This window comes from Chelonus insularis, unplaced genomic scaffold (assembly GCF_013357705.1).
Source record: "Chelonus insularis isolate UGA/USDA-ARS -01 unplaced genomic scaffold, ASM1335770v1 contig_146_pilon, whole genome shotgun sequence".
Taxonomy (NCBI): Eukaryota; Metazoa; Arthropoda; class Insecta; order Hymenoptera; family Braconidae; genus Chelonus; species Chelonus insularis.
In genome coordinates, this window is record NW_023276387.1 from 1,380,792 (window position 1) to 1,403,554 (window position 22,763).

At 30.0% G+C, this 22,763-nt stretch overlaps 1 long non-coding RNA gene and 1 other non-coding gene across 2 annotated transcripts in view; both read right to left on the reverse strand.

Moving 5' to 3' along the window:
• Nucleotides 1–3,850: 3,850 nt before the first annotated feature.
• The window catches only part of LOC118063652 (uncharacterized), a 56,011-nt gene continuing 37,098 nt past the window's right edge, over nt 3,851–22,763 (reverse strand). The window contains exon 6 of the long non-coding RNA XR_004689940.1: nt 3,851–4,018. This is a non-coding gene — a long non-coding RNA (uncharacterized lncRNA). The remainder of the gene's footprint in view (nt 4,019–22,763) is intronic.
• Nucleotides 11,865–11,983, reverse strand: LOC118063778 (5S ribosomal RNA). Its single transcript, XR_004689968.1, has one exon. It is a non-coding gene; the product is annotated as a 5S ribosomal RNA (ribosomal RNA).

Consider the following 22,763-nt stretch of genomic DNA (forward strand, 5'->3'; position numbering starts at 1 on the left):
TATTACTAATGAATGGTAATAATAATTATTATTAACAATTGTTTAAACTTTTAATTGTAATAAATAATTATTATTTTTTATTTCTCGTTCAGACTAATGTTATTTAACTATCCTCTATTGTATAATAAATACAAAAGGAAGCACAAGTTGAGGATAATTTCAACCCTCTCATAGCTTCTTATTTCTTTTTTTTTCTTTCAAAGAGAAAGAGAGCCTAAGAAGCAGTTAAGATCAATACTTTTTATGCGAGAGACCTAAGATCGTTGGGATGTCAGAGAGGGTGAATTCATTCACCTCCTTCCACCCTCTCCTTACTTCTTTCCATTTCATCCTATTTTTTTTTTTATATTCCCTTAGCTCGCCCCACGTGCCGTCGTAATCACGAATATCATTAAACTCTCGGCTTCTTTGCTTGGACCTCGTCGGCTTTAAATTTCTCCTCTTCTTCTTCTTATTCTCTCCCGATTCGAGAGGTAGGCATGTATACACTAGGGGGATGAGTTCCGGTGAATTTTTAGGGGATGTAAAAGTCCATTATAATGAGTAATTAATTAAAAAAAAAATAATTGTTGAATGTAAAAGAAAAAAAATAATGTTAACATTTTTGTTGTTTTTTTGGTGAATTTATTGTTGAGAATGAGAATGAATTATTTTATGTTGATAGATGGTATAAGAAGGCATTCATTTGACTCGATAAATCAAGTTGGAATAAGGCAATGAAAGATTTGGCGAATTAATTAATCGTTGTGTGTGGCTGAAATCAACGCCTTGAGCTATAAAGAAAGCCTTTTGGAGATTTATAATGTCTCTATTTAACTGGGCAGGTGTCTTTCTCATTACATATCATTAAGTTTTATTTAATTATATATTCATTCATAAATAAAAAAATAATCCGACTTTTATTCAATTTATTTTTTATGAATTAATTCTTAACAGTAATAAATAATTCAAATTAAGTAACAATTTTTAATATCTTTATGTTTTAATTAGTGTTTAATTATTTAATTTAAACTTTTACGATTAAATAATCCTTTTCGTTATTCATTCTATATCAACACATAATTGATATAAAAAATGATCTCCAATAATTTGTAATAATTATTATTTAATTATTACTTCATAGAAAATTAAATAAAAACATTTAATGTTATTTTTACAATTAAATAAATAATTTTTTACTTAATTTTCGTTTCGACTATTTAATATTTGAAAATAATAATAAATAATTAATTTGAAAAAATGTAATAAAAATTCAAAAAAAATATTATTAAAATAAAAAATTTAAAAAACAAAGTATTAAATGAAAGTAAATTACTCAATTTTAATATTAAATGATTTTTAAAAGTACTTGTATGAGTAATTGATTTGAAAGAAATTATAGGATACAAAAATATTCAAGTCTACTGTAGCCCTCCCACATTATAAGAAAAATTGTCTAGGGTAATATTGAAAATGTCATAGTGATGGTGTTCTAAAAATATTTAAATGGATCTCTGATGTTCTCTCGAGATAATACGGTCATAGTCAGTAGTTTAAAACGTGACTGATAGATTCCAAGATCGATTATGTCTTTAGAAAAGACATGTTAAAAGGGTATAAAAGGGTTTTCTCTCTTCTCAGTTAATCTGTATCATGGGGATAAAAAAAATCGACCTGACACGTTTTCAAATATTGTTTGAAGCTTTCTAACATATTTAACATTAAAATAAGACTTATCTTTTCTTTAGACGAAATTTTTCATTCTAAAATATTACTCTAAATATTTTATTTTATTTTTACGCTTAAAAATGTCTACCAACATCTTTTTCAAATAATCTACAATAATTTTTTATAAAAAATCATTAAAATCAATCATTTTTCACGTAAATAATTTATTTGGTCCATTTTAACAATAATGTAAATTGACGGTCATTTTACCTTTCAGTCAAATCATGAGTTTTTTAACCGTCAAATGACCGTCGAGTAACGTCATTGCAAAAATGTTTAGTACAATAAAAACATCTAATTTGGTGCAGATAAAGTAAAAAAAAAATTTCCGGTAATTATTACGGACATATTTGAAAAACGGGGTTCTGTCAATTGACGGTCATTTGACCGTCATTTTTTTATTCTTCACATAATTACATTTAAATCAATCTATTTACAATTTTAAATTTATTAAAATTAATTCAATTCATTGTAAAGCATTTAAATATATTTAAATTATGATGTTTTTTTTTTGTATAAATGAAAATGAGAAAAAAAAATTCTTTTTTAAAGAAAATTGGATTTATTTTTCTTTCTCTAATAAAATGCATTGAAGGTCGTAAAAGGCTATTTATTTTGCAATCAATCATACTTCCGGATGTAACTTACAAAGAAATAATTCTTCTCTATTTACTTATTCCAAATTTTACGGAATCTCCGCCCATTAAATTGAAAGGATAAAAATTTTTTTTTCTGTTTCTTATTCAAAAAACCCTTTTCATTGCTCCCTTTAAAGACTTTTAAAACTTGCCAATTAATCATTTAAACCTTCCGTCATGCCGGATGTGGTCAACAAAAGCATTCGCACGCCCCCACATTTTGCATTTATTACCAAAAAATTATTTTGTAGAGTTTTTTTTTTTATCTTTGAAGTGATATCGTGGCATGACAAAGGATTTTAAAAATGTTCGTAAAGGCAAGAAGGGCTTGAGGGGATCAAGCATTAAAGAAAGTACTAGAGAAAGGAAAAAAAAATACTAGTGGAATTGGTTTTAGCGGGCAAGATGTGTAACCCTCGTCCTTCAAAGGTCGGTAAAAATCGTAATGCTTTTGTATGGAAATAAGAATATCCCTTGGGCCCTGAAAGATGCTCGATGTACGTAAATTCGAGACGCAAAGTTCAAAAGACTGGCGAGTAAGCAATCGGTGGGTTTCGGTAAAGATGAAGGGAAAAATGGATTTTATCAGATATGAAAATTTTTAGTGGTGCTATTTTTCAGGAAAATTATCAAAATTTTATCAACCTGCGTCTTATTTAAATACAAAATTAACAAAAAATTTCTAAAGTTTTTGTGAATTTTTTCCACGACTTCCGGTTATCAAAAATGGCTCATATTGGAGTGTTGAAAATCAGAAATTTCCCGCTCTATAACATGCAATTGGTATTTAATCGATATCGATATTAGTTTGTTCACAATTAATTTTTAAACACAACTGTCTTACTTGCATTTACTGTAAAAAATTTGAAAAACTCTTTGAAGCTTTTGGAAATTTTTTTTACCACTTCCGGTTATCGAAAATGGGTTGTATTGCAGTATGAGAGATCGAGAATTTTCTGCTCTACATGATGCACTTGGAATTAGATTTTTATCATAATTAGTTTACTCACAATTAATTTTTAAATACAACTACATGATCTGAGCTAAAAATCACAATTGAAGAAAAATTGTCTCACTTGTTAATTAATTTTTTTTATGACTTCTAGTTATCCAAAAAGGTTTATATAAAAGTGTTTGAGATCGAAAATTTCCCATTCTATTTTATGCAATGATTATTTAATCTCAAAAAAATGTTGGTCTCGTTTTAAAAGGTAAAAATTAAAAGTTCGAGTAATATTAAAAAAAATGCTAATTTTAAGCAATCGACTTTTCCTATTTATTAATTTTTTTGCATCATTAAAAATGATGATAAAAATAATGTAGAATATGGTTTCAAAACTAGAAAGAATGAGCTTTAAAATAAGCTCTGAATGACAAAAATTCAATGATTCAGAGTAAAGATATAGAATTTTAAAAATCACTGAGATTTTTTATTCTTCTGAGAGACCTTTTTACATTCAACACTCTCATATAATAAAAATAACAATAAAACTTATGCCTAAAAAAAAATGATTTCATGCAAATCTTAGTATTTACATTGTTCTTACCTTTCACGATGTTTTCTTATCCTTCCTTCATTCCATTTAATACTCGTCGACACACATTTTTCTCCAGCAACAGGCAGCAGATATTTCCTTCATCCTCTTCCACCTTCCCATCCTCCTCCAAGTCCTCTGAAAACACATCCCACATGAGGATAAATGGGCAAATGTTGGTTATATTATATATAATACCACATCGACATTATACACACATATAATATCGACTAGTATTGAATTTAAAAATGATATTTAACTTGAAAGGATCGAGTAGAGATTGGAATCGTTAGTTTTATAGTTGAATGGATAAATAAAATTCCTTATATGCATGCATGACCCGCTTATATAAGGATACGTGTGTACACAAAGCGCAACATGTATATATAATATAACCGAGTCCAGGTGTTTTTGGGAAATTTTTTCGGTTAAGGTCAGTCGATCAATGGGTGACCATTGACCTTAACAATATAAAAAATATCTTTTTGCATTTTTTATTTAATTATAAATTTTTATTATTAACCATTTTTTCCCATAAACTCTTTACACCAATGAATAACCAACAATACTTTACCATAAATATTTAATAATAATTAATAAATAATTAAATTTAATTTTATTTAACATAAAATAGTAGATTAATTTTTTTCTATGAATAAAAATACACAACTAAGTATTTTATTTGATATCGACAACAATATAAATTTTATTGATAAAAGATAGAAAAAAGAAAAATGTAATATCTGATGATGAGTTGAATATGAATGTTGGAGATAATAATAAAAATGAAGAAAGCAATAAAAAATGATGGAAATAATATATTAATTTTAAATTGTATCGATTAAATGTTAAGCTATATCTGAATGATAATAATAATGGAGATATGAATAAAGAAACTAAATCTGATTGAAGGATTTAAATAATTATATATGCTACTGTACAAAAATTATTTTTACCCACTACTGTACAACAGTTACTATGCAATTTTCGGTCTTATCTATTACTGTACAGCATCCACTGTTATCCAGTACTGTACAATAATTATTTTTATCTACTACTGTACAACATCTATATTTATCTACTACTGTACAACAATTATTTTTATCTACTACTGTACAATAATTATTTTTATCTACTACTGTACAACAATTATTTTTATTTACTACTGTACAACATCTATAGCTTTCGATTACTGTACAACATTTACTATCATCCCTCAATGCACAATATCTTTTTTATTCACTACTGTACCGTGTGTACTGTCATTCATTACTGTACAATATTTTGTTGTATCTACTACTGTACAAGGGTTATTGAAATTAATTACTATACAACATCCACCGATATCCACTACTGTACAACATTCATTGTTAATTACTACTGTTTAATATTTTTTTTTATCTATTACTGTACGACATTCATTGTTGATTACTATTATTTAGTGAATATGTTATCATCAATGTTATTAAAGTTTTTATTATATAAAATATTAATGTTAATCAGTATTTGTAAATGATTAAATTATTGCTTAAATGTGATGTTTTTAAATTTTGTTTAATGCTTTAGAATGTCTAATGGTGATATAAAAATGTTATTTTTTATGATTGAATATTTTAAGTTTTTTTCTTCGATATTTTTATTCTGGTGATTGAGTGACCGATGACGGTTGAATCTTTTATGTACATATGTATAGAATCGATGTATAAATGCATGCAGAGGGGATAAAAGAAATGCAAAAAATACAAATCAGGGGTTAGATGTTACAAGAAAGGGAAAACGGTTACATAAAAGATTCCAGATTTTTTAATCCAAGTGGACATGAATTTAAATACATGAAAAAAAAAAGATGGTGAAAAAAAGAGAGTATGTTAAAGAAAAAAAAATTTAACAGATGTTAAAAAATATTGGTATTTTTCACCCTCTGATCAACATTATGGCTATTTTTTTCTTTTCTAGATTTTTTGATGGAAATAAATAAATAAAATGAGTTGGATAATTTTTTTGATGAATAAAGTGACCTAAAATGGCGTCTGTCTGGTGATAAAAGGGAGTGAGCCAATCGAAAGAAGGGGGATGGGGTAGAAGGGTTGAAAGATCTATATGTAGATGTGAAGAATGAAAGTGAATGTACAACACATCGTGGAGAGAGGAGAATGATGTTCATTGGACGTGAAAGGGCTGAGTGTGACTGAATAAAAGGGTTGAGAGAAGAGTTTTGATTGGTGGACATGAAAATGGTATTAAAAAGGGGAGGCTTCTGCCTCAAAGGGTAAATATTAATGATTTCTTTACTGGATAGGGTGTGGTCTAGATTTTTACTTTATTCTTAAATGAATATTAAATAAAATTATCTCATTTGAGCTAAGAGAGAAAATTAACAAAAAATTTCTAAAGTTTTTGTGAATTTTTTCCACGACTTCCGGTTATCAAAAATGGCTCATATTGGAGTGTTGAAAATCAGAAATTTCCCGCTCTATAACATGCAATTGGTATTTAATCGATATCGATATTAGTTTGTTCACAATTAATTTTTAAACACAACTGTCTTACTTGCATTTACTGTAAAAAATTTGAAAAACTCTTTGAAGCTTTTGGAAATTTTTTTTACCACTTCCGGTTATCGAAAATGGGTTGTATTGCAGTGTGAGAGATCGAGAATTTTCTGCTCTACATGATGCACTTGGAATTAGATTTTTATCATTATTAGTTTACTCACAATTAATTTTTAAATACAACTACATGATCTGACCGAAAAGTCAAAATTTTAAAAAATTGTTTATTAATTTTTTTTATGACTTCCGGTTATCCAAAATAAGTTGTATTGCAGTGTTTTTGATCGAGCATAATCTGCTCTCTATGATCCTGGTCTTATTTAACTTCTATCATTATTAGTTTCCTCACAATTAATTTTTAAAAGACTAAACATTAATGATTTCTCTACTGAACGAGGTGTGGTTTTAATTTCCTTTTTTAATTAACATTTTTTTTTAAAGTAAGAAGTTAGAATATTATTATCGACGCCATTAAAATATAATTAATCAAATACACTGGTATTTCCATAATTAAATAAATTTTCCTCTGACTAAAAATAATTAATTCTCCATTAGAAACGAAATGTAGTCCAATTTTTTGTTTTAAATTAATTAATAACTTTTACAACTTAATGTTCTCTCGGTCTTATTAGTGAGTAAAACCACCCTCTAAAACCGTAGGAAAAGGGACACCTCAAATGACTAAATTTCACCTTTAATAATTCATCAAGCTTTTTTCCCAAACAAAACCAAAAAGTGGCCAAAACTTTTAATGGATTCTCGAAAAAGTTTTCTCCTTTTTTGCCTTCCTCTCATATTCCACTGTTATAAGAAAAACTTTTTCCCGCCATTTTTCTTGTATGCTCTACAAAACAAAGACGAGAATACAAAAGACCCCTTGGCCACCCCCTCACTAAACAAGAGGATGAAAGAGAGGAGAGGAGAGTAGGAAGGCAATGTAAGTGAATATACACTGGATGTATATATAGAAGTGGTCGTTATTCAGAGTAGGAAGAAGGGGGGTGTCTTCGAGGGGTTGTTGGTGGTCCCGTGGTGGTTGCAAGAACGATTTATTGATCAGTCTAGCACATTGAAGAGTTAGAGTTGGTTGTCCAATGGCCGCGGTCAGTTTCATTCACGTATACTACACAAAACTATAGGGATAGAACAGAGAAATAAAGTTAACCCTCCGATACAACCCCCTCGCGACGCGTCCATATAACGAATAACGACGAGAGGGTTGGAACCCTCTAGGTTTTTAGCTGGGGATAGCTTATCTCATTCGAGGAAATTATCGTAGAAAGATGGAAGTCTTCTCTCGTATATACTTACACCCTCTCTAACTTCCCTCATTTCCTTTTACCCCTTGTCCACCCATCACTCACCCCTCTATAACACAACCCTTAGCAGAAATCCAATATTTCTTTTGATCATACTCCACTGAAGATCTCACCAATTACACCAGCTGCTTGTACTCCAAATGTTAAAATGTTTTGTGAATAAAAAATTAATGAAAAGGGGGTGGTAATTGATGAGGTAACGGGGGTTGTTGTTGATTTTTAGGATACCAATGGAGTCATTGATTGAAGGATATTTTAGAGTTAAAAGGTTGGATTCAGTGGAGGAAATTGGATATCTGGAGAAAAGTACACAGTTTTGGAGATTTTCTTCGTGGTAAGGGGTGAAGTGATTTAAATTAATCTGCCGGCTAGGGAAAATTTTTTTGCCAGTGAAAAATTATTGGATCATCTAGATCACCCGATTGGCGATCTCAAACACTCCAATACAACCCATTTTCAAGCACCGGAAGTGTGAGAAAAAAATTCATAAACATCAGAAACTGCTATCATTCATTTCATCCAAAATTCCATTTATTTATCATCATTTATTTATTCAATTATGATGAGTAATAAATTTTTTAGCTAATCAACAACTATTGGATCATCTAGATCACCCGATTGGCGATCTCAAACACTCCAATGTAATCCATTTTCAAGCACCGGAAGTGTCAGAAAAAAATTCCTAAACACAAGAGACTGTTGACTATTTTCATCAAAAATTCATTTCTTTTACAAATCATTACTTAATTATTTATTAAAAATTAATTGTATATATAAAATGAGGTATTTTTAATAGAATGAACAGTTGGTGTAGAGTATAATGCAGTGAAAAAAATTAATTTTCTTGGAAAATGTATGATGAAGCCAATGCCCCGAATGTGCAGAATCTAATAAGCAGAAGGTGTTGATGAGTATTAGATTACTATTAGAAGTTCAAAAATAAAATACTAAACAACAGTTGGATTATAATCAATAGGATTATAATATTATAAGGATTCCATTCAATATTATTATCTAATTTAAATTCTAAGACATTAATTTAATTAGCTCCAATAAAATAAAATTAAAAAAAAAACACTAGTGGTTTCAAATAAGGAGGCCAAAATTAATTTTTATAAATAAATAAATGCGAATAAAAAATATCAATCAATAAATTCTATATCGGAAATCGGTTGCATCACAAAAACGATCGAGATTGGTAAAATTTTTTTGATGATTTTTAGAGGTAAATAGGTTGGAATAAAACCCCCACACAGGGATTGATGGTGTGTGCATTGAAACGACAATGAATGATCGTTATGCGTATTCAAAGTGGCTTTTACCTGATGGTGCTGAGGAGGACGTGGGCCAGACGTTTATTGTTAAAAGCGAGAAGCGATTCCAGGAATACGCGTTGCCGATTGTGCAACTGGCGATCGACCCGAACTAAACCTTTAAAGATATATCTTTTATGTCCTTTTCTCACACAAACCAGGCCCATTTTCTTGCCGATTCCTCGATTTTATTATGAGAAAATCGAGTACCTATGACGCAATTTTCTCATCCCTTTTCATCTGACCCTCTTTTTCTGGACATATTTAGAGCAGGGATTATTCTAGATGGTAATTGTTCCATTTAAATAAATATATATACAGGTTTTTTTTTTTTTTTAAGGTAAGTCTTCAATAAAAAAGCAGAATAAATTGATCTTACACAAAATATTGTTAACCTAGGATATCTCTAGTGTTATGGACACCCTGTATTTATTATGTAATTGTAATAATATAATTCACATTTCATGCTCAACAATTTTTTGTTTTGGTAATTTTACCCCATTTCTAAAGATCGTTTTTTTTTTTCTTTTGGTAAAGAAAAAAATTTTGTTCTTCTTAATTATTGTAAAAAATAAAATTATTTATTAGTTATCGTGAGGATGTGTATTTTTAGTCTTGAAGAAAAACTATTAACCTACATATTCTACAGGCGTTAACATTTTTTCCCTCATGATATTCCCTCCTACTCAAAAACCCCTAGTAATTTTTCTTTCATATGCTCTCCTCAATATGTGTAACTTTTCTGTCTCAACTTTTTTTCTCTTAACACCATGCTTCCTCTTGCTTAATATGCCTGATAGTTATTATCTAAAAATAGTCCATTAATTAAATAATATTACTAAAAATAATTCCTCAAGGAATTTGTGATTAATCTAGACCTCATAACCATCAACTCACCAACAGATAGAAAGATTTTAGAAGAGAAAAAAATTATTTTTAATCAAAACTAACATTTTTGTTATCAACAACATCAACTGTTGGTGGTATAGAAGGACACAATGGCGTCGTCGGCCATTGCATTGGCATAAAAACATCTCTGGACCTTTCACCCCTTGATGTAACATCACCCCAATGTGTAAGGTCCAGTCGTCATGCTCACCACACCCTCCCCTAACTCACTATACGAGGTGATTCCATACTGACATAAAAGTATTACCAACGTACAAAAACCCTTGGTTCTCTTTTACTCATACTAAACCTAATGTCCAGTCTTGCTAGGATTACTCTCGTTTACGTATATACCTATAATAACCAACTTCTCCCTAAATTTTCTCATCCTGCCAGATGGCCAACCCTTGACCTCACATCTAATAATTCTCAAACGTGTATTTACGTGTGTGACACAGTTTCATTTAAATTAATTTGACACCAGAGACTCTGGGAAATAAGAAAAGCTTCATTTTACAACGTAGATTATTTTCTTTCTGTAAATAAATGCTTTTGAATCTCGGAAAAAGGTCTTTTTCTTTGATGGAGATGATGATTGTTGGAGATCATAAAAGTTTGACTTAGAAAATGTGATCTGCAAACTACAGATCATCCTTTGTTTGATGATTAAGAACATGGTGGAAATGTTTTAGTTTCAATAATTGTTAGCCAAGACTAGGATAGCAATGATGATCACTACATAGACCACGAAAAGGATTAATTGCTGATCTGAGGTATTGAAACATCTTGGAGTTGGTAATAAAATTATCATGATCATTTTGATGGAGATTAAGTTGGACCAACTGAATGAAACTTCTATAATTCAGCACGCATCCTAGATAAAAGCAAGACTGGTCCAACACTAGAATAATCTAACCAATGTTGGACCAGGAATGAACCAGTCTTGCTTTCTGCTAGAGTTTTAATGAACTATCTGGAGTTATCATCAACTAAAGTCAATTCTTATGTTCATGGAAAGCAAGAGTGACCAATTCCTGGTCCAACAAAGTGACCATGATGACTTTATTATCAACTCCTTCATGATCCAATACCTCAGATCAACAATGAACTCTTCTAGAAGTCTATTTATTGGTCATCAAATTCTTGATATTTATTCCAACAATCTCCAAGTCAGACTAGGGTCTCCAAAACTATCCGCAGATCTCCCACAGATGCAACTCATCATTGTCTGGAGACATGGTGTCATTAGAAGAGCTTAGGTGACAGTGAAAGGGTATTAAAGTGTACCACAATCCCTTCCTCATCACGTACTGGAGCGTAGGTGAATTTAAGCTAACTTCTATTCCATACCTTGGCGTCAGCTTCTTTTTTTTCTCTCCATTTCCTCTATTTTCTATTTTACTCATTTTTCTTTAGTGACGAAAGATTGTCCTATTTGTGAATAAGGTCGGTGAATATAATATGCTTCGGTTGCTACAAAAAAATGTCTTAAGAATCCACAAAGTCTTTTGTTCTTCCGGTTATTGGCGGCTTATTCAACCGTATTACTCCTTACACCTAATCCTTTAATCTCCCGAGAGAAATGGAGCTGTTTGTAACCAAACAGAGATTTTAAATGAAACTACGTATTATTCAAGACTATATCCTTCAACACAGCTTCCGGAATTTTTAATCTCTTTCTTCTCCAGTTGGAGTTTAAATAATTCTTTTGCCCAACAAGCAGCTTTCTATCAGGAAATTCAGTGAAAATAAAATTTAAAAAAATTGTCAGGCAGTCATAGAGACTGTTGATAGAAGTGATAACTTAAAAGTATAAAGTACCAATGGTGTGTTTGAATTTTTAAATTAATTTTAATTTTTTTCTGATTAATTATGTTTACTTATTGAAAAACAATAAGAAAAAAAAAAAAGATGTCAACAACACGTGGTGTTCCCAAGCGGTCACCCATCCAAGTACTAACCACGCTCAATGCTGCTTGACTTCAGTGATCAGACGAGAACTGGTATTTTCAGCATGATATGGTCGTTGACGATAACATTAGAAAAAAAATTTAAGCCACTCATGGAGATTGCTGATAGAAATGGAAACTTAAAACTATCAATTAACAAATGATTTGTTTGAACTTTTAAATTAATTGTAGAACCAAAAATTAACAATTCATTATTTGTAAATGAAACTGATCAATATTAGTCTAGTTTTAATATTAAAAATGATGAAAAATGTCTGAATGATGTGGATCATAATTTTTCCGTAAAACTTGATACCTAGGAGATATTAAAGATGGCATAAATTGGAAGAGGGGTTGAAAGTAACTCATCGTGACTCACCCCCAAGTTGTGCACGCGATCAACATGATGTTAGTAGGACTACTCGATATATATTGAGACTCCACACATGATATGGTTTAGAATATAGAGAGAAAAAAAAAGGAAGAATACGAGATAATAACGCATTTATGCTTTTCCAAGGCGCGTAAAATGAAATAGAGAAATGAAACAAACGCTCTTGCTTTAGTCTCATATAGGATAATTGCGTAGTGCACGCGACCCCTGCATCACACACAGACGTGTCATGGAAAATGTGAGGGGATGAAGCTAGGGAAAATGACAGATTATTATACTTTCTACACCATGTGAAGTTGAGTACAAGATAAATAATTGTGTAACGCTATATTTTCACGTCATCTGTAATAAAGAAAAATAGAAGAGGCTAATAAACAAATTTATTTATTCATGTTTGTTGTTTTAAAAATTATTTTACCACGGCTCTAGTGTTTAAAAAAGGCTTATATGGTAGTGTGTGCGATCGGAAATTTCCTGCTCTACATGATGAAACTGGAATTAGATTTTTATCATCATTATTTTACATTTAGTAATAAAATATTTAATAATTACTGACTGAGCAAAGCCTAGAAATAAATATTCAAATTTGTTATATTTAGTGTTAAATTATTTGGCGGATTTTGACACTTCCGGTTGTCAGAAAAGGCTTAGATGGTAGTGTTTGAGATCGGAAATTTTCTGCTCTACATGATAAAACTGGAATTAGATTTTTATCATCATTATTTTACTTACAATTAATTTTTAAACACAAGTAACTCGATTGCACTGAAAATTAAAATTTTTAAAAATTACCTCGAGGTTTACTAATTTTTTTCATGACTTCCGGTAATCGAAAATGGCTTATATGGTAGTGTTTAAGATCGGAAATTTTCCGCTCTATACGATGAAACTAGAATGAAATTTTTATCATCATTAGTTTACTCACAATTAATTTTTAAATATAACCAATTGAATCACACTAAAAGTGAAAATTGAAAAAACATTTGTTCTGAGTTGTTATTAATTTTTTTCATGACTTCCGGTTATCAAAAATGGCTTGTATCATAGTGTTTTGGATCGAGCACAATCTGCTCTACAAAATGCAATGCTTATTTAATCTCAAAAAAAATTTTCCTTCACGAAAATTACTCGTCTAAGCTTCAACATGAATTTTTACAACATGCATGCATTGAAGAATACCTTACCTACGCATCAACTAAATAAAAGAAACTGGACCACCTTTTACGTAACCATGAAAAACGAAAAAAGAAAAGAATCGAGGAAAAAAATCGACAAGGGAGATAAAGAAACGATAGAAAGAGATCAAGAGGGAAATGAAGGGAGCAAAAGAGAAAAAATCAGCAGGAAAAAAGAAAATATCTACAGATGAAATGTCCAGATAAACGTCCACACATTGAGGGCGGAAAGGAGTCTAGGGAAAATAATAAAAAGGTCGGACAGATCGCCATTGTTACGTCATACCGGTTTTGAATTTCTGCAAATCCTTTTTTGGCCTCGTGATTCCATAAGTAAAACGAGAACGGTCCAACTCATCTCTTCCTTGAATTGAAAAAGAGGAAGATTCAGTTCAAAAGTAACACGAGCACTATGACGATCATCATCTTAAAGCATTATATGCTTTTCCTCATGCTCTATGCATGCTAGTTCACCTTCTTATTATTTTTTTTCGTTAAATATTTTTGAATTTATTACTGCATGCATTAATTTTTTAAACCTTAGACCAATTTCTTAAATTGGAATATCAAAATACACGTACAATAAATCCATTAAAAAAAAACTTATATCCTCATACTGATATTGAATATTAAATATAAAGTAAATTGCTGAATTTATAAATTTTTTTCTAGAAATTATTACCAACATATATAAGACTTTTATAATTGCAATAAAACATTATTAACTATTATTAAATTATTTATTTTTTATTATTAATAAAAATTGAAAATCACTTACGATGCTTTTTATTCATTAACTTATTTAAATTCATTAATATTTATTAATTTATTAATAAATCACCTGCGTTCCACCTTACCCTTCTTTCGTTGTGCATAAAACAAAAAATAAAATCCCAACTTAAATTTTTCACTAAACTGCTTGGTAATTTGACCGTCAAAAAAAATTTTTTATTTAGATTGCAACCGTTAAAATAGAAGGCCATATTAAATAATATAATTGAGTGATAATTTCAACAAAAAGTGCCATCATCGTCAGTCGGAAAGAATGAATATAATAATAAGGGATGATTATTGATGATGGTGGTTTCGCAAATTACCAAGTATCTCTGACTCATCGGTAAGCATCTGGCGTTCGAATAAGGTCGTATCGCACGCTCTATATGTCCACTATGTTACACGATATAAATACAAGAACGTGCCACAATCCAAACTATTCTCGCTTGCTTTATCATTTTATAACAATTGACTTAATTCTCTTGACCATTCGACAAGCGTAAACTTGATAAAAATCAAAATTGGTGCATAATAGAATATAAAATCATTTCTCATTCGACGAAATTAACATCAATCTCTTGAACACGCTTTCAAGACGCTGAGGAATAGAAAAAAAAAATTGTTTAGGAAAATCACTAGTATAGGGGAAAAAATGAAAAATTGCGTTTGTGTTGTACAAACGACATCTGCGTAGACAAGATGTCCTGGCCAGTTTTCTACTTCATTGTCTGAAAAATGTGGGTCAAACTGACCGGTTAGTTTGCCGCGAGTCTCTATACTTTTGCCCTTTAGCTTTAACTTCTTTTACGTCTTTTACATTGACCGCCTTTCAGGCCCTAACGATCTACGATTTTTCGGTACGTTAAAGAACTCAAGCCACCCAGAAGTTCATCTAGATTTCAAAGAAAAATTTTTTTTAATTATTAATTAAAAGTTTTAAAAAATAAATAAATAAATGGAAATAAAAGTATTGATTATTGGTATCCCATTTTGCCCTGTAATGTTAAATTTTGAGTTTAAGATATTTTCTTGGGCTTTTTTTGTCATGTCAGGTGGTTGCAAATCATTAATTTGTCAATATAAAGATGTCAAAAACGTGCTTGAGACTCCATTTTTGATGTCAAAAATTCTAAAAGAGTTACCAAAACCGCATTCATTATTTGCCACTGCCTAAAATCGTCTCAAGAGAAGAATCCATAATAGTCCTATGGAACGAATCTTTTTAATGCGTGACTAAACTCTAGATCGTCACGATCGTCATGACTCTACCGATCTCCAAAGATTTTATTTTCTAGATTAAATTGAAAGCTTCTTCCAAAGTCCATCATTCATTACCGAATGAATGATCTCTTTGTTAATTTTTTCCAGGGTGTTAGAATGGAGATAAAATTTTTTCAGCAACGGGATATTAAAGTAGAGACGATAAGCTTTAAAATGAGCTATGGATGATCGGAATTTGATCATTTTTATGGTCTCTAGAGCTTTTTGAAAATCAATTCCTTGGATATCTAGTGTTTTAAAGGAAAGAAAAAATTAAAAATTAATAGAAAGTCCACTAAAACACCCCTAGGATGTTCAATTTAGGGTTAAAAGCAAGCTTCAATCCTAAGCAGAGAAATTGAATGAAGGATCTATCCTGTGGAGAGTCCTTGGGGAGTAACTTTTTGGCTCCTGTTCTGATTTGAAAAGGAAAAGGTTTAGCAACACTTCAAAGCCAAATGCTGAGCTTAAACACTTACGTTTCAAGAGTATTAAACTGACCCAATTTTATCTAAAATAATGTATTTGAATGTAAATCAATTTGCGATAAAACATAAACCCTTTCATGTCCTTCTTTCCAATTAAATGATATCATTTATTTCATAAGCATCCTAGTGGTCTATGTTTCTCTTTAAATTAAATTAAATCACTCACAAACCCCTGGAAATAATTTAAAAAATATTTAATTAGAATATTCAGTATGCTGACGTGATAAAGTACGTTTTGAGTGCATGATAAGGGGGTGGAAATTACCCTCAATTAAATTAATACAACGGTGATTATGCTAAAGGTATGTAAATGCTTCCTTTTTAGAAGAATTAATTGAAATAAATCATTTAAAATTATTTAATTTTGTAAATGCTTCTTTTTATTCATTGGCTTTAATTTTGAGGTTAGGGAAGAGTGAGGGAATAATATTATTGCAGCATTTTAACCTATGAATATTTGTTTTGAATCATTTTGTTGAGAAAATTGTGTAAGAATCTCAATAATAGAACAATTATTAAATAAAAGAAATGATTTTATTACTAAACGCAGTGAGGAAATAATGTCATTCCGACATTTTAACCTAAAAGTATCTGTTCTAAATCATTTTTTTGAGCAAATTATGTGAGAATCTCAGTAATAGAACAATTTTTTATTCTTCATAACGCTTACATTTCATTAAACGGTTAGGATAATGAAGTCAGGAATAATCCCATTACCGAACGCCGTGCGGTAATATTGTCACCAAAGTTTTTCTGCAGAAATAATACGTTAAAAAAAAATTTTTTTGCTATAATAAAGTTAATATTGCACTTCTATTGCCATTACCTGCATCTTTTTTCATTTATTTGAATACATCTGATAGCTATTCACTATTTATTGTTCAATAGTTGTATTAAAATAATTTCAACTGATGTTAAAACATCTCAAGGACTTAAATAAATTTTTTCTGACGCTTCTATTGCGTATTAAGAATCAGGAAGATTCTAGAGCACCCCATTATTCCACTGTTTTTATATAAAATCATAAGAAAAAAATTTCCTACTACCGGAAACCAAATTTTTACGGGTTCTGCTCCCGAATATCATACAAATAGAGTATCCCTCTATTCATATATAAAATCCAGTGGTCAGTTCTAGTAACGTAATATTTGTTAATTGTGAAACTCGATCCAGTAGAGATCCGTTTGTGGTCTACCTGCATCCTGCCCCGTGGGAAGCTACAGTGGTCCAGTATATTATACATCAGTCATGTTTACAACCACGTGCATCAAGAGATATATATTTTAGCGCCATACCTACATACTTTCTATCATCACTGTACCTACTTTTGCATCCTCTGGTACTTCCTAAATTACTCCTAGTTTATCATAGTGCTCGAAATACCTCCAGCTTCATTTTACTTTCCTCATCTTTCTAATCATCTTCTTTGTCTTTTCATCAGTATGAATTTGTGATGACATGGACAAATGTGCTTTTTTGTTTATAAACAAATAGCTTCCTTTTTTATTAAATATCTTGAAAACAATGCATCGGAAATTAAAACATATAAAAGATAATTTTTAGAGAATTTCATGAGGAATAAAATGAGACTAGTCTCAACTCTCTACGACTTATGGTTCTCTAGATATTTAATTGTTTATATCAAAAGTACCATTATTTTTTAAACAATTAATTGTAGCTTATCAACAAATAAACTTTCTGAAGTGTTCTTTCTTTTAATCGAAAGCTACATTTATGTTAAATATAAAAACACCAAGTTCTTTTTTTTTTTAAATTTTAAAATTACTTAATTATTGAAATGATGCAACAAAGAAACTATTAAATAAATCTCAAAATTTCCCACACTAATATTTTGATGTATCATGATTCTTTTATGAGGATCAATGACATTTGAAAAGAAGGGTTGCGTCGTCAAGAAAAATAAAATGACAAAAAATATTATATATTGGTAAGAATTGCGTTAAAACTCCCACGACTATGGTAGGATCCTATTCAAATGAATTGGGCCTTAGTCAAACATGTGGACGCACTAGAAAGGGATGAATTGGGTCCCACGGTCAATGTCGATCACTCTCCAAAGGTTACGTATGTGTCCTTAAGATCTTTATTATTATATAAATGTATTGAAAATTTTTCGTAAACTAGGAATAATCGATTTTACCGAGGGGTTACCCATCGACCATCCTTTTTACATCTTAAATCTAAAATTGCACAAAAACTATTCATTTAAATTTTTCCCAGGCTTACGTTGGGTAACATCAGGCCTAGTTTTTCATCTTGATGGTCATGAGGGAATCAAATTTATTCTTGTGTATTATATATTTATATCAAATCCAGCTGAACTTGGAATATAGAGGAAAACTATGACTATGGAATTTTTTAACACGAGTTTAAGAGGGAAGACCATTAGGTTGTGATTAAATAAGCATTGCATTTTGTAGAGCAGATTGTGCTCGAGCCAAAACACTATGATACAAGCCATTTTTGATAACCGGAAGTCATGAAAAAAATTAATAAAAACTCAGAACAATTGTTTTTTTAATTTTCACTTTTAGTGTAATTCAATTGGCTATGTTTAAAAATTAATTGTGAGTAAACTAATGATGATAAAAATCTCATTCTAGTTTCATCGTATAGAGCGGAAAATTTCCGATCTTAAACACTACCATATAAGCCATTTTCGATTACCGGAAGTCATGAAAAAAATTAGTAAACCTCGAGGTAGTTTTTAAAAATTTTAATTTTCAGTGCAATCGAGTTACTTGTGTTTAAAAATTAATTGTAAGTAAAATAATGATGATAAAAATCTAATTCCAGTTTTATCATGTAGAGCAGGAAATTTCCGATCTCAAACACTACCATGTAAGCCTTTTCTGACAACCGGAAGTGTCAAAATCCGCCAAATGATTTAATACTAAATATAACAAATTTGAATATTTATTTCTAGGCTTTGCTCAGTCGGTAATAATTAAATATTTTATAACTAAATTTTATAATATTGTGTATATTGTAATTTTAAAAATCTTTTTTTTCTTAGAAATAAGAAAAAAAAATTCTTCAAGGGAAAAACACCATGTTGTAATACAACTTAAATAATTTTTCTCAAGCAACCCCATATTATTTATATCTATTTTTTGTTATTTTCCTCGAGAAAAGCCAAACACTGTTTGCCTATCCATATCCCTTCTTCTATCATTCGCATTATTTGTAAAGATGTATAAAGAATGAGGGTGGATGTAACCATACGACCTAAAAATTGATGCAGTATACGCGGGGGTTGGCCTCTTAGTTTAGACGTTAGACGTTTAGTAGACCATCAAAGATGGTCCTCGAAAATTTATCGCTTCCTGTTAACTGAGAACTACGACTAAGGAGTACATACAGTGACTTTTAGTTAAAGAAAAGGACGAAGAATTGGGGAAAAAAGACCAGAAAAGGACCTGACAATTCGATTCGGGCGTATGGTAAGGGGGTGTGTGGACATTCTTCTTATGTCATTGGGCTTTCTAATACATGTATTATCGACTCCAGACGACTCTGGGACACTTGAACAAGTCTAGATGACTATTTTTCATCTAATTTATTTCTCTATTTCTTTATAAGTCACTTTCTATCAACTAAAAAAAATTTTTTTTTCAACTCTCTCAGCCTTTTTTATTTTCCAATATTTAAAGCGCTAGAAAAATTCATTTTTAAACGATAAATCTGCTTTTGTGATCAATAATGGAAATTATTTTTGAAATAGTCAAATAAAAAATTTTTTTTAACATTAAAAAACCTTTGGTTGCAATAAAATTAGTTATTTTGTAGTCATCAAATATTTTCTAACAAATAGACGCGTAGTTTGCAGCGCCACCTGTTCTCAAATCGATCAAAGCATCAAACATAACCTCTATAACACAGTGAAACAATTAATTTGATGGTGAAACTCTTGTGCATTAGTTTAATGAACTTAAATAGAAATAAAATTAAAGTTAACCTTCATTTTACGTTGATTGTAAGTGATCATAACATAAAAATATGATCAAGTATCGATTGTACTAGTTGAATGATATTTGATAGCAATTGAAAAGATTTGGTGGGTCTTAAAAAATATTTTTTAACAGTTAATAAACCTTCCTAAGCATCAACAATCTCTATTTTCAGTGTACCTGAATGTTTTGAATTTTTATCTAAAAATATTATGCTGGATACTATTGGTGACATAACCCTAAATAATTTGGAAATCTGCACAAAAAAGAATTTGCTTTCCAAAGCCATTAGTATTGGAAAAAAAATATTTTCAAAGGATAAAAGAAGTGATAATTTTCTGTATTTATTGAGGGCTAGCATCCCTTTCCTGAGAAAATATATGTGGTTGAAATGTGTCCAGGGAGTGAGTAGGAGTAAAAATGACCGGATGGTGTAGCACAAGAGGGTAAAGGTTGCAGGTCCATCTCCACATATGACACGCCCGTGTGAAAGTTTTGCGATCGAAAGTTCAAGAGGGTGGGAAGAAGTCCAAATGTTTTTCTTTTTTTTTTTCTGTTCTTTCTATACCTCAGTCTATTTTCCTTACTTCCTTCTTCCCTTTTTTCTCTCTTTTCATCTTAAACACACTCAAAAAATACTTATATATCATTTACCACTTTTCTCAAGGGATTTACAATAACGTTTCCGTCCGGAAACACTGACTAAACAAATGCATTTATTAGTGTGTGCTGAAGTGGACATTGATTTTGTTATTTTTATTCTAAACTGTAGCTAATACTCAACTATTTTCTCCAACTGACAGTATTTTCTCATCTCAAAATGTCTAAACACCAATTAAAAACCATCAGAAAACATTTTTTTAATTTAAAAAAAAATTGTTTAATTAATTAATTATATGATTATCTTGAATTATTAATTTTTATAAACAATAAACATCCTTAGAAAAATTTATTACACAACAATATTAGTACAGTTGGTAACTCTTCAATCTCCAAGACCTTCAAGATGACATAAAATCCCTAGAGACTTGATCCCATAACTCTCCAGAGACTTGCCAACATGACAACAGCAAGAATATCAAAGGATTTATTTTCCAAAAACATTTTTCAATAATCTGACAATAATCTATATACCTTTCAACTCTAAACTGCCAAGTCATTGCTTTAGAAGAAGAATTCCAAACAAAAGTCAATCATTTTATCATCATTTTTGACTAGAGTTCTACCCTTTGCTGCAGGACTACCAACTTGACAGGGGAATTTTGATGTCAACCAAGTAGAATTTACTAGATTGACGATCATGCTTTACATGAAGATACTGATAATAACATACTTTAGGTCTTTACTACCCAGCATTTGTGATCCAAATTTCCTGTGCTAAACAACCCTTGATGGTCTCCAGTTCTTGTCAAAGGTATGAGGTATTTCTTGGGAACCTCATTATATTATTTGAAGTTCCTGGTGCATTGTTAACAGGCCATGAGGCTAAATATTGGTGTAAATACAATAATTTACAAATTTTATGTCCTATACATTTTAAAATTCTAACATTAGTTTGAGACTTCTAGACTCAAAATGTCACACAATAAAACTATTAACTGTAACTGGGAATTTTCTTGTCTGATTAGTTTATTATACTTTATCTAGACTATTTACCTTGACACAAGTACTCCAAATATGACGACACTGTTCACCGTTTTAAGCTCCAAAAGAATAGGATTTCACTTAAAAATATTCCAAGCCATGTGACGACAATTTATTTCTCCTTAGTAAATTATTTTATGCTGCTTCCTTTTTAGATTTTTTTATTGGGGTCAAGTTTAAACTTGAGATTTAAGCTGTTTTTTCAAGTCGTTTTATGATTTTTTTAAGGATGAGTAAATGTGTTGAACCTGACTTTTAGGTTTGACTTTTTTAAGTAAAACACTTCTAGATGATTCTTGGATACTTTGCTTCATATTGCTTATATTATGCTTTATTTAATCCATTTATCACTATTAGTTCTTTTTTATTATATTGTTTACCATGAAATAAATAAATAAAAAAGCCTACATTCACATAAAGATCCCTAGAAAAATCTTGTTATCTCTTCAAATGATTCTTTAAGCTTTGTTTACTTTCAGAAGCTTTGGAATGAATTATTATCAACAAATACTGCAATAATTGAATTATTTAGCATCATATACTTGTTCAGAATTAATTAACAACCCAAAAAAGCTTATTAAAAATATCAAATCATGATTTAAAATGAATTCCAGTTCGTTCTTGGATACTTTGAGCTTTGTTTCACATCTGGAGAAGACCTTAAAATTGATAATAATTTATTATTAATAAAAAATTACTATTATTGATTTGTTTATTATCATAAGTTTGATAAGAATAAGTTTAAAAATAATTGAGAGTCAATGAAAATTCTTTAAAAACCCTAGAATCCTTACTGTTTTTTAAAAATAAATCCTAGATGATACTTGGATACTTAGCTTTACACAGTACAGCTTACATTTTTTTTTTAAATCCACTTACTGTTACTGGTATTCTGTTATTACATTATTTACTTTGAAATAAAAAAATAAAAATACCGGCATTTATATTTACATCACTAAAAAAATAAATACAGAGTGATTCTTTGGTACTTGGAGCTTTGCTTTATATTTAGAAGCTTTAGAATGAATTATCATAAATAAATTTTGAAATGATTTAACTATATTAAATTGTATGCTCGTTTAGGATTAATTAATAAAGACAATTAAAAGACTAAGTTAATTTATTGAAAAGCCTTTATCACTTTTACTCTCTTAAA